Source organism: Mastomys coucha, unplaced genomic scaffold, assembly GCF_008632895.1.
Source record: "Mastomys coucha isolate ucsf_1 unplaced genomic scaffold, UCSF_Mcou_1 pScaffold3, whole genome shotgun sequence".
In the NCBI taxonomy this organism is placed as follows: Eukaryota; Metazoa; Chordata; class Mammalia; order Rodentia; family Muridae; genus Mastomys; species Mastomys coucha.
In genome coordinates, this window is record NW_022196909.1 from 61,927,848 (window position 1) to 61,939,894 (window position 12,047).

At 48.6% G+C, this 12,047-nt stretch overlaps 1 protein-coding gene and 1 long non-coding RNA gene across 18 annotated transcripts in view; one reads left to right on the plus strand and one right to left on the minus strand.

Moving 5' to 3' along the window:
* The window catches only part of LOC116074785, a 531-nt gene extending 471 nt beyond the window's left edge, over nucleotides 1–60 (minus strand). The window contains exon 1 of the long non-coding RNA XR_004112288.1: nucleotides 18–60. This is a non-coding gene — a long non-coding RNA (uncharacterized LOC116074785). The remainder of the gene's footprint in view (nucleotides 1–17) is intronic.
* The window catches only part of Trerf1 (transcriptional regulating factor 1), a 230,772-nt gene that overhangs the window by 149,673 nt on the left and 69,052 nt on the right, over nucleotides 1–12,047 (plus strand). For all 17 annotated transcript variants that reach the window (XM_031347586.1, XM_031347584.1, XM_031347591.1 and 14 more), the window contains one exon: nucleotides 2,434–2,548. The gene's annotated coding sequence lies outside the window, so the exon portion shown is untranslated. The remainder of the gene's footprint in view (nucleotides 1–2,433; nucleotides 2,549–12,047) is intronic.

Genomic DNA, 12,047 nt, shown 5'->3' on the forward strand with positions numbered 1-12,047 from the left:
GCCAGTAGTTGTATTACCTTTTTGTACACAGACACCTCTCCCCAGAACTCTCTCTTCACTGATGTTCAGGGCGAATGACGTACATCTCTGGAACAATACAGGCGTTGCTTCAGCAAACTTCCGTTGCCATAGGAATGTTTACATCGCACCCACTTCATAGAATTTCATGACCAGCCAACTCCAAAATTGAAGATAATTTAGGTTAAAAGCGGGAATAGGGGAGGGCGTGTGTTTGCATTAGAAAGAAAACAAGCTTTTGGAAGGAGAAGTTTTCTTCAGGGCTAGCTGCTTCTAAAGCCACTAGAGCTCTGAGCACTTCCTCTGCGCGGCTCAGATGGGTGAGGAGGGCGTGGAGTGCCGCCTTTGTTCAATTGTCATGAAAGTGGTGGGGATGCATCATCATCATCATCATCATCATCATCATCATCATTTTAAAGCTGGCTGTCATTAACAAAGAGTTTCCCTATATATAATGTATATATAGTATATATTATGTATATTAACATATTTTCAGATATACATGTATATATTAATATTTTCTGATATATATACATACACATATATTTAAATTAAGATGGCTTGTCGTGTATAGGTGCTCCCTGAGCCCCACATAGTGGAAGGAGAGAACAAGTTCTGCAAGTTGACTCTGATTGCCACACAGTCACCGTGGTGCTCAATCCCTGGTGAACATATGCACACGCTTACGTGCATGTATGGACAAATACTGTAAATAAATCCGGTTTTAAGTTTTCTTAAGATGTGTTTAAATTTGTGTGTACCATATGTATGATTTTGTGTTTTCCTACCTGTATGTGTACACTTGAACTCACGGAGCCAGAACTGGGTATCCAGCCTCTTGGGACTTAAGTTGCAAATGGTTGTGAGCCGCCATGTGGGTTCTGGGAATTGAGTCTGCATGAGCAGCCAGAGCTCCTGGTTGGTTGTTGGTTTTTCCCCTCGAGTTGTCTTTCTGAGGCAGTGGCTCAGTGGTTAAAGAGCTTGCCGCTCAAGCATGAGGAGCAGTTTGAATCCCAGAACTCGCATAAACTCTGGGAGGCGTGGCAACCTGCTTGTAATTCCAGTACAGAGACCGGGTCCCTGTAACAGCTGGCCCTTAATGGCGAGCTCCGAGTTCATCTGAAAACCCTGTCCAGTCAGTAAAGCGGGGAGCCATCAAGGAAGACTCCCACAGCAAGTCGTGCGCCTCCATGCGCACTCATACACACAGCTGCCGGAGGTGCCGTTTTTATAGTATTACCTGGAGCAAGCACTGTGGCCTTGGGAGATATATTCTTCCTTCATGTTAATCGGGGTCTCTTTGTTCTTGTACAAAGAGGCATCTTGCTCCAGATTGGGAAGGGGAAGGTGGCACTGGGAGTTCCCGGGAGATTGTGGCAAGTGAGTGAGGGGACCTCGCTCCACACAGTGGGAGCCACTTTGCCAAAGTCCCTGTTTTGGTTCCTCTTTCTGAGAGAGACCCTTCAAACTAACTTTCTTTAGTCCAGGGGGTGACTTTGAAGCCACTTTTTGTTTCTAGCCCCTTCAACTCCTCTGAACCAAGACCCCAGCTAGGAAGGTTAAGCCCGAGGGTGTAAGTGTCTGTGCAGAGGTGCTCCCCCGTGGTGCTCCAGGAATGGGAACCTTACCTTTTAGTGTCCCTGTCGCAGTCTATGAGGGAAGCTGAGAAAAAACTGAGAATGGCCGCTTAGGAACCATCACATCCACTGGGCAGTAATCAGTTGAAAAAGCTTTGACTTTGGGTGTCTTTCAGTTTCTCTAGCAGCTGATTTGTCTTAGAAATCCAAACAGTATTTGTCAATTGCTTAGAAATTAGGATGAAAACCAAACCAGACCTTTGTTACAAATGGCTGGAGAAGTACTGTGTTACAGTACCTGTAGCTGTCTGTACAGGCAGTCAGAGTACTGTGTTTGTGTCACAGTACCTATAGTTGCACATATAGTTGGAGAAGTATCATGTCACAGTACCTGTAACTAGGCACAGGCAGTTGGAGAAGTACTATGTCCCAGTACCTGTAGCTTGGCACAGGCAGTTGGAGAAGTACTATGTCCCAGTACCTGTAGCTTGGCACAGGCAGTTGGAGAAGTACTATGTCCCAGTACCTACAGTTGCACCTAGAGTTGGGAAAGTACTATGCTGTAGCACCACATCTCCCTTTCAAATCTCTCTCTATTTTGGGGGAACCTCATCTAAGTCACCTTAGCAGCCTCTTCCTCGGGGGTCCTTCCGGACACATTGGACAGCCGGGGAAGGTCTATCGAGCGTGCACCTGCCCACTGGCTTCCCCCAGTGCATAAGAGGGGCAAGCAAAGCTTCGGGAACTCTCTGTGCTTTGGAACAGTGAGCTCCGCCGGGTGTCGGTGATCTGGGCATAAGTGATGAGAGAGTGACCCTCCCTTCTCTTGTTCCCTCAGACCCAGGTCTCTTCTTCCCACCTGCCCAGCAGCATGTGAGCAGCATGACTGGCCAGCTGCAGGAGAAGCCCCCAGAGCCAGGACCCCCACACAGCTACCCGCTACCAAGGTCAAGGTGAGCTTGCTTACTTGCTTACTTCGAGGAAGCCACTTCGAAGAAGATGCTTCATTTAAACAAATCGTATGTGCTATTTTCAGTCCTCTTGGTGTGCTGGAAGAACAGGAGGTCCTGGGGAAAGGGTACACTTAAAAAAATACCTCATGCCCAGCCAGGCCCACACCTTTAATCCCAACCCTTGAAAGGCAGGAAGATCTTTATGAGTTCAAAGCTAGCCTAGTCTACGTAGTAAGTCCCAGGCTGGCCAAGGCTACACACAGTAAGAGCCTGGCTGAAAAGCAGACTAACCAACAACAACACTCATGTTGGAACTGGGGAGGTCTTTAGTTGCTAATGCACTTGTTGGAATACCTAGAGCCTGAGTTAAAAGCCAGGTACAGCGGTAGCTCCCAGAGTCCCAGCAATAGAAAGTTAGCACTTAGAGATAGGCAGACCCCAGGAGCTAGTGTGGCATACTAGGGCAAGTTCAGCCCAGTGAGAGGTAAAGGTAGAAGACATCTGACAAATGACACCCAAGGTTGTCTCTGGTGGTATACACACCATGTGCACACACACACACAGGTGGTCTGATGCACACAGACAGGCCTAACAAGGCAAACTGTCCTCATTAGGGTGATTAAACGGCCAGGGCAGGGCAGAAAAGGACTCGGGCATCCTGAACCCAGGACCGTACTGGGTTCTTTTAGGAGATTTTGAATGAGTGAATCTCTCATGGCGCTAGAGAATGATAGCCATTGAGAGCATCCGATAAGCTGGCAAAAAGCTCTGGTTAGATTTTGAACACCTCACAGTGGCTCCCGGCAGTCTGTAGCTCCAGTTCCAAAAAAACCCAGACCTCTCCTTTGGATTCGCTTAGCACTGCATGCCCATGACATGCATACATCCATGCAAGCAAGCACTCATACACCTCACATAAAGATAAACAAACCTTTACAAATAATCTCTGGGATGGGATGGAATTGCAAAGATTAGTGTGTGGTCTGGGACTCCCAGGTTATGCTAGACAGACCCATATCCCTCACAGAGGTCGAAAGGAACCTAAGATCAGAAATGGCATTGGAGAGAACATTGGTTACTTTCCTGTTGTGACAACATGTCTGACAGAGGTGAATTCCAGAGGGAAGAGTCCCTTTGGTTTTACAAATGGTGAAGGACCTGGCCCATCACCGTGGCAGAGATCTGGCAGGTGGGTGTTGCTGAGCATACTGTGTCTGAAGTCAGGAAGCGCAGGTGTTCAGCCCGTGGCCCTCTGCAAATTCACCCTGAGGACCCCAGCCCATGGGATCGAGTCAACCATGTTCAGAATGGGTCATCGTTCCTTAGTTACAGCTTCCTGGATAATCTCAGAGACCCAGAAGTCTGTTTCCATAGTAATCCTAAATCCTGTCACGTTGACAGTGAGGATTTACTGTCACAGACACTTGGTGGAAGATCCTTCTTAACACTGGGACTGATTCTGCTTCTCTGTAACTTCTGTTGACTCCTCACTCGTCTTCCGGACTCCCCTCAGTCTTTGCATTTGGAGAAGTACCTCACGATGCTACCTTTGTGTGGGGGGGTGAAGGGTAGACACTGACGTCATTCACTCAGCTTGTCCCTTTGTCCTCTCTATATTGGAAAGGGCTTCATTAATTCCAGGGTCTGATCTGTCCCTTGGCTTCATCAACTTGTATCATTCTTAAGAGTCTTTCATTCCTTGCAGAGAGAGGATCTGCACTTTGTTCAAGATAAGCAAGAGCTGTGGCCTGCATGTTGATACAGTGTAGCCTTTGGTTTCAGCACCTGGGAGAGGAGGCAGGCAGTGCCCAGGCCAGGAACATAGTGAGAACCTATCTCAAAGAAAAAAATAAGGAGGAGAAAGGAGAAAAGAGAGGGGTGGGGAGAAAGGCAGGCAGACCTAGTGTCTTAGTTAGGGTTTTACTGCTGTGAAAAGACACCATGACCAAGGCAAGTCTTATAAAGGACAACATTTAATTGGCTCACAGGTTCAGAGATTCAGTCCATTATCATCAAGGCAGGAGCATGGCAGCATCCAGACAGGCAGGAGGAGCTGAGAGTTCTACATATTCATCTGAAGGCTCCTAGCAGAATACTGGCTTCCAGGCAGCTGGGATGAGGGTCTTAAAGACCACACCCACAGAGACACACCTACTCCAGCAGAGCCACACCTTCTAATAGTGTCACTCCCTGGGCCGAGCCTATACAAACCATCACACCTAGGTTAGCCTCGGCTGCCTCTGTTCTTAAACAGGTAGATTGGTTACTGACTCTCTGAGAGAGTTTGCCATGCGTACTGAACTATTCTTGTGGAATCCTTTACATTTTATCTCATCAATTTTTCTTAAATATTCTATAAGCCTGTGAAATAGTATGCATTCTTTAATTATTGCATTTAGTTTTATCTACATGATAATACATAAGGTTGACTTTTAGGTTGGGTTTTGTTGGCTTGCTTGTATTTGAGACAGGGTCTCTCTAGGAAACCTAGAGCTCACCATATAGATCAGGCTGGCCTTGATATACTTTGGCCTCTGCCTCCCAAGTGCTGGGACTAAAGGCATGCACCACCACACAAGGCATGGTGGTTCTCTGCAGTACTCAAATCATCTGGACTGTATCTTTTCCTGGTTCCGTATGGTGAATTTGTTAGTTATTGGGAGAGATGTGAGCCAGAACATGGCTCAGGGGAATTTTCATGTCTCACAAGCATGAAGCTCCAGGGTCAATTCCTGACACTTCTACAAGCTCCCGAAAAGAGAGAGGAAAATGTGTTAAAATTTCTCATTGGGTTTGCCACTTGCTCCTCTCAATGCCAGCCTTCTTACTATATTTTAAAGCACTACTCTTTGGTTAATGACTCTCTGAGGGAGTTTGCTTTGTGTGGTTGTGCACGACTTTATCTTGTTAGGGTAAATTAGCACAATTCTATCATCCAAGCCCTGGGAAGCTGAGGCAGGAGGATTCTGAGTTCAAGGCCTGCTTGAGATATTGATTGAGATTCTGACTTTTAAAAACCATTAGAAAAAAGATTTCTTGCAGGGGTTATTGATGGATTGTGGTCACATGTGCCCTGTGAATCTGGCTGTGACGTTTTCTGTTCTGTACTCTGACATGGTTTCCCCCTTTGCTCCACTCTCTATCTTAATTAGAATCTATGTACTCTGTGCCTGTTTTCAGTGGTTGTTCTGGATATTTTAACAGCTATATTCAAGTCTAAAATTAACCAACGTTAACCCTCCTCCCAAACACTACAGACTCGCAGACTGATTTCATATTCATTGTTACCTCTCCTAACTTACAAACTATAATTTTCTTGTGTTTTTCCTGACCCTTTTTTCCCCTAAAGTCACACACCCTTTTACAGTTTTGATACAGATTCTCTCTCGTGTCCGTTCACTCTCTTTTCTCAGACGTTGGTTCACTCTCTTTCTCAGATCTGAAATCATTTCTCACCTCCCTGGTTTGGGAGGCTTGTAGGTGACAACTCTTGGGATTTTGTGTATGTGTGTCTAATGGTTTGAACTTTTTGTTGGCTTATATTATCAATTACTTTTCTTGTGGTTGTAACAAACCTCACAAAAGCAGGTTCAGGATGGAAGGGTTCATTTTGGTTCATTTTGGCTCAGAGTTTGAAAAATCGATCGTGGTGGACGTCAAAGTCCATGAGCTTGAAGCAAATGGTCATAGTGACCGGAAGTCAGAAAGCAGAGGGTTCAGTACTGATGGCCAGGACTCCAGCCCAGGGGATGACGCCACCCATGCTTACACGTTTAGACTGGATTTTCCCACCTCGATTAGCCTGATCCATGTAATCCCTTACAGAGAGCCCAGGGGGTTGTTTCCATGGTCATTCTAAACCCTGTCAGTTCAACAGCTGAGGTTAGGGGCCACAGCTTGGGAAGGTGTCTTTCTCCTGTTGCAATCACTGCGCCCAGGCCTCTGGCCCTGAGTGTTCCCAGGGAAGTTGTTGTTTGAGACAGGGTCTCACTGTATAGTGTTGACTGGCCTTGAACTTATGGAGATATCCCCTTGCCTCTACTGGAGTTAATAGCCTGTGTTCCTTAATTGTCTCAATTAGAAATGTTGAGTAGAGTCTAAAACCATGACACCGGAACGCACCTGATCTTGTCTCATCTCAGAAGCTAAGCAGGGACAGGCCTGGTTAGTCCTGGGATGGGAGCATGGCAAGCAGAGCATTTGCTGTTCTATCTCGTCAGGACGTCCCCCACATACCATAAGAGTACTTTTGAGCAGAAACCTCGAACTTTTCACAGAAGAGTGAACCAAGGCCCAGACAGGCCACTTGGCAGCCTAGTCTGGGAGGACTAGAGAGGATGATGTCCCACTCCAGTCCCCCTTCCCCCTCCTTCCTTGTCCCCAGGATCATTAGTGACTAATTCAGAGGATGCTATTCACAAAGAGTATCAGTTTGTGTCTGAGAGCTTTAGGTAGCAGGATGACTTGGTGAGATTTGTTTGCCATCTCCCATGAGACAGGAAGTGGCTTCTGCATATTTGGTGGCCTGATTCTTCAGTGGTCACTGGCAAACCTTCCTGCTTTGTTCCCATCCTGTCGAGGGCTTCTGGACCCCAAAGTCTGGTGTCCAGTGCTTCTCCGTTAGACCCTCGCTTGCTCTCCTCGCCTTTGCCCCTTTCCCTTATGGCTTCTTCCCCAGCTACTGTGTCCTTTCTGGTATGACTCTTTCTCTTTCCCACTGGTTAGCCCTTTGTGGAGGATAGCTGTGGAGCACCTGTGTTAGGTGGAAGACAGCTGTGGAGCACCTGGGTTAGGTGGAGGACAGCTGTGGAACACCTGGGTTAGGTAGAGGACAGCTGTAGAGCACCCAGGTTGGATTGAAAACAGCTGTGGAGCACCTGGGTTAGGTGGAGGACAGCTGTGGAGCACCTGGGTTAGGTGGAGGACAGCTGTAGAGCACCCAAGTTGGATGGAGGACAGCTGTAGAGCACCCAGGTTGGATGGAAAACAGCTGTGGAGCACTTGGGTTGGGTGGAGGACAGCTATGCAACACTTAGGTCAGGTGGTAGGATGACTATGTGGCACCAAGGTTGGGTGGAAGACAGCTGTAGATCACCCAGGTTGGATGGAGGACAGCTGTGGAGCACCCGGGTTAGGTGGAGGACAGCTGTAGTGCATCTGGTTGGGTATGGGATGGCTGTGGGGCAGGAGAAAGAGCTAAGGCTGACCCAGCTGCAGCATTTCTTGTCAGCTTCGCCATCTTGTCCCCTAGGGACAGCAGACAGAGCTGTTCTAGAACTAGGATGAAGCGTGGAGAGCTTGTAGTCGTGGGCCTGGATGTCATTGTAAGCACTTGACAAAGCTGTCTGACCAAAAGCAATTTAGGGGTCAAGAAGGTTTATTTCGTCTTATGGGTTACAGTCCACCATTAAGGAAAATCAAGGCAAGAACTCAAGCAAGAGCTTGAACTGGAACACTGCTGGCTCACTCATACACCATGCATAACCAGCTAGCTTTCTTATACAACCCTGGACCAACAGCCTAGGGAATGGTGCCACCCACAGTGTTGGACCCTCCTACATCAATTAATAATCAAGATAATTCCCCACGATTCCAGGCCAATCTGATGTAGGCGGTTCTTGGCTAGAGGCTTTCTCCTCGGGTGATTCCAGGCTGCCTCAGGTGATTCCAGGCTGCCTTGGGTTGGCAGTGAGAGTTCAGGAGAGCAGTTCTCTTCCGATGCTGTGAGACCAGAATACTTTGTAGCCAGTGCTTTTGTTTTGAAGTGGACAGCTGGTTTATTGGGGCACAAGTGGAGGTGGGAATCTAGTGGGAATGAATCCCAACCTCACTACTGGCTAGTCTCTGGACTGGAGCATGATAGGTAGGTAGGTGGATAGATAGATAGATAGATAGATAGATAGATAGATAGATAGATAGGTAGGTAGATAGATGATAGATAGGTAGGTAGGTAGGTAGGTAGATAGATAGATAGATAGATAGATAGATAGATAGATAGATAGATGATAGATAGGTAGATAGATGAACGAACAAACTAAGCAGCCATTTGGTGGACATGGTAGTTCACACATATAATCCTAACACTCGGGAAGCTGATGTAGGAGGATCACTATGAGTTTGAGGGCAGCCTGGGCTACAGATGGTATTTCAGACCAGGCTGGCCTACAGAGTGACATCTTTTCTCAAAAAGCAAATGATCAGAGGGAGGACACAGCACATGGCTAGCCTAACCATTGCTTGCAGCAGGCGTTAACCTTAGATCCTTGAAATGAGCCTGAGATACCCCCACCCTCTGTACACGCCTGGTGTCCTGTTCTGTGATGCACCACAAGCGGTGCTGGAGCCTCTCGCTGTGGTCTGTTCCCTGAAGGAGCTTTAAGTGAAGGTGGTCTGGCTGCCCATAACCATGGTCCCTGGGCCAGGGGAAAAGGGTCTCCAACATCCATTCACGTCCATTCAGCATGTGCACACATTACACATGGATGGTACCATGGGGTGATGGGCGTGCCATAGCAAGAGCACAAGGGTCAGAGGTCAGCTCTTTGGACTCCATTCCACCATTACATGGTATCCAGGAATCAAGCTCAAGTTGCTGGATTCATGTGGCAGACACCTTTACACACCAAGCCGTCTTCCCGTCCCTGCCTTCAGCTGTCTTCACCTCTGCTTGGTGGTTTTCTGCACCACCAGGTTTATCTCAGGCCACTTCCTGATTTGATATCGATCGGGTACCCACTTTTGCCTCTGAGACTGCTGCCTTTAGTGACTCTGGGCTCTGTGTGGTGAATGTGTGGCATCGAGAAGTCATAACCAAAGAGTTGCATAAAGAACCAAATATCCTCTTCATAAGACCCAGGCACTTCGGAAGGAATCTAAGGGAGAGAGTGCTGTGCCCGTGGGTGGTCAGGGAAGGCTTCCTGGAGGAAGAGACTTGCACTGAGTCAATGACTCTAGTAGGTGACATAGCAACAGAGGAAGTTTGCGTTCTACAACGTTTGGTTGTAGAAATGGAGGGGCCTGGACTTAGAGACCAGTGAGTGTTCTCACAGGCAGTAAGACCCAGCTAGCGGCTTCCATGCCCACAGATGGCCTCCGTGGCCCCTCTGGAAGGTTCTGCCAGCTGTTAACATACCCAAAGCTCTACAGAATCCTACTGTGTGTTCCTGGCTCCTGAGCCTGTCTAGCCATGCATAAACACCATCAACCTGTATGCTTCTGCCTTAAGTTTTTCCCAGCACCTGGGTCACCACGCACAGGGATTGGCATCTTTCTTTAAAACTTGAGACTGTAAGGACCAAACTCTTTTCAGACTGCCTCGTGTTGCTTGATTGTTTGGGGAGGGAGGGGGTTGCTAGGCAACCTGGGCATGGAGGTAGATGGGCTTAGGGAAGGGTTTTTCTCTTCCCCCTATAGTTAGGAGATGGTGTCCTGATGTTCTCAATGGAATGAGTGGCCAGGCCTATACGCCTGGGGCTAGAGGCCCAACCCCTCCAGTAAACCTCAGAGTCTATTAACAGCCTCTCTGCCGGGTGACTCACCCTTCCTGCCCCTCCTTGCCTCTTCTTACTCAGGGCTGTAAGGCCAGACCGATCCTTCCATCCAGCTGGCCTGGCCCATGGCAAGATCAATGGGAAGATTAAATATTCCCCACTGGTGAATCCCGCGGGGCAGCCGAGCCCTGGCTGAAGCAAGGGCTTGTCCTGGATACACCCATGGAGATAATTCCAGAACCAGGAAGCAGGGTGCAGCACGTCCAGGGCCGTCTGAGGAGCCGTGGTTGTCAGCGGCACTGGGTATGAAGCCAGGAGGTGCCCGGGGCTGAGGGCTCCAGTGCTGTCAGGTTCTGTAAGAGCTGACAGAAACATGCTCACAATTGAGTCTTTAAGTGCTCCTCTGGAGACTGGCCATCAGCTCAGCATGGCAGAGTGAGTGTCTCTCTCCTAAAACTACCTTAAGTCCCTGACCTGCTCTGGTCATGCGCATACACCATTCTGAAATTTATTTATTTCTGTGTTTACTTGTTTATGTGTGGATGTTTGAGGCAGGGCCTCACAACTCTGTGGCCAAAACTGGCCTCGAGCCCAAGATACTCCTCCCCCATCAGCCACCATGACCAGCTATGTAGCTTTAAAAAATATGTTTATATGTGTGTGCATGTGTGCATACGTGCATGTGTCCATGCCTGTGTATGTTTATGTGTGCACATGCATGTGCTTGAGCATGTGGAAGCCAATTGACAACTTCAGGTGTCTTCCTTGTCTTTTAAGACAACCTCCCCTTGGTCTGAATCTCCCAGATTAGGCTAGACTGGTTGGCCAGTGAGCTCCAGGAATTCTCCCCGTCTCTACTGCTAGCGCTGGGTTCGGTGCCCCAGAAGGCCAGAAGAAGGGTTACAGGTCATTGTGAACCATCATATGGGTGCTGGGCACTAAACCCAGGCTGTCTGGAAGAGCAGCCAAGGGCTTTTAACTGCTGAGCCTTCTCTCCAGCCTTCCTTCCCCCAAAGAGGCTGCTCTTTGGGGCTCTTCTAAGGTACTAGTATGGAGGAGGATCCTGGTCCAGGATTTTGGGGGTGTCCTGGGGAGCACCTGGGGAAAGCTCTCACACTCAGTTTCCCTCTTGAAGCTCAGTCCTATGTTCTGCAGAAGCGGAGTCTGGGGTAGAGGACAGGAAGTCACTTGCCCAACAAGGTCACAGAGCTGGCCTTTTCTGTTTGGTCCAGCTTATCTTCATGTGAGGTTTGCATTTCCTGAATCTTCAGCAGCTGGGTGGGGGTGGGGAACAGGGCAGGGGAAGCGGACTTAAAGGAACCCAGTCTGAGACTGTTTAAATTTCCGGTGACAAGGAGATATTAAATATTATTTACAGCAATCTGTGAGCCTGGAGTCCAGCAGGCATGGGGGAGACTCAGTTTGAATCCAGAAGACCCAGAGTGGAGAGGAAAGGATGACCACGGGAGAGCTAGTCAGAGGCAGCAAGACGTGTTCAGTGATGATGCAGAAATGACTAGGAGTTCATGATGCAGAAATGACTAGGAGTTCGTGTTCTCTCACCTCCACGGAACTCCCGTGGAGATGCTTGGGTTGAGAGTGGGTGACTTCTGTCTCCCTGGGGCTCCCGTCACTCAGCTTGGAATGAGTTTGGCCCTGGACTTCACGTTGTTCTTGGAGAGCTTGTTCTGAAGTCTAGAAGGCTGCTTATAGGGTCTGAAGGCATTCCCTGGTCACAGGGAGGGTCCATCAGATCAGAAGACACACATGGGAACTGAGGCCACTTCCGGGTCCTCATCCCCGGGATAGTCCAGCTAGACAGCGTATGTCTAGTTCCTCAGAGTGACCATCATTCAGTGGGAGGAAAGTCATCATCCAAAATAATGCAATGGTGACCTTGCTGCCAGTTTCCTGAGAGTGTGGCCATTTCAACACAGGAAGTGACAGGCAGGGACCGTGGGTGGGCAGGGACCGTGGGTGGGCTGAGACAGGCAGGGACCGTGGGTGGG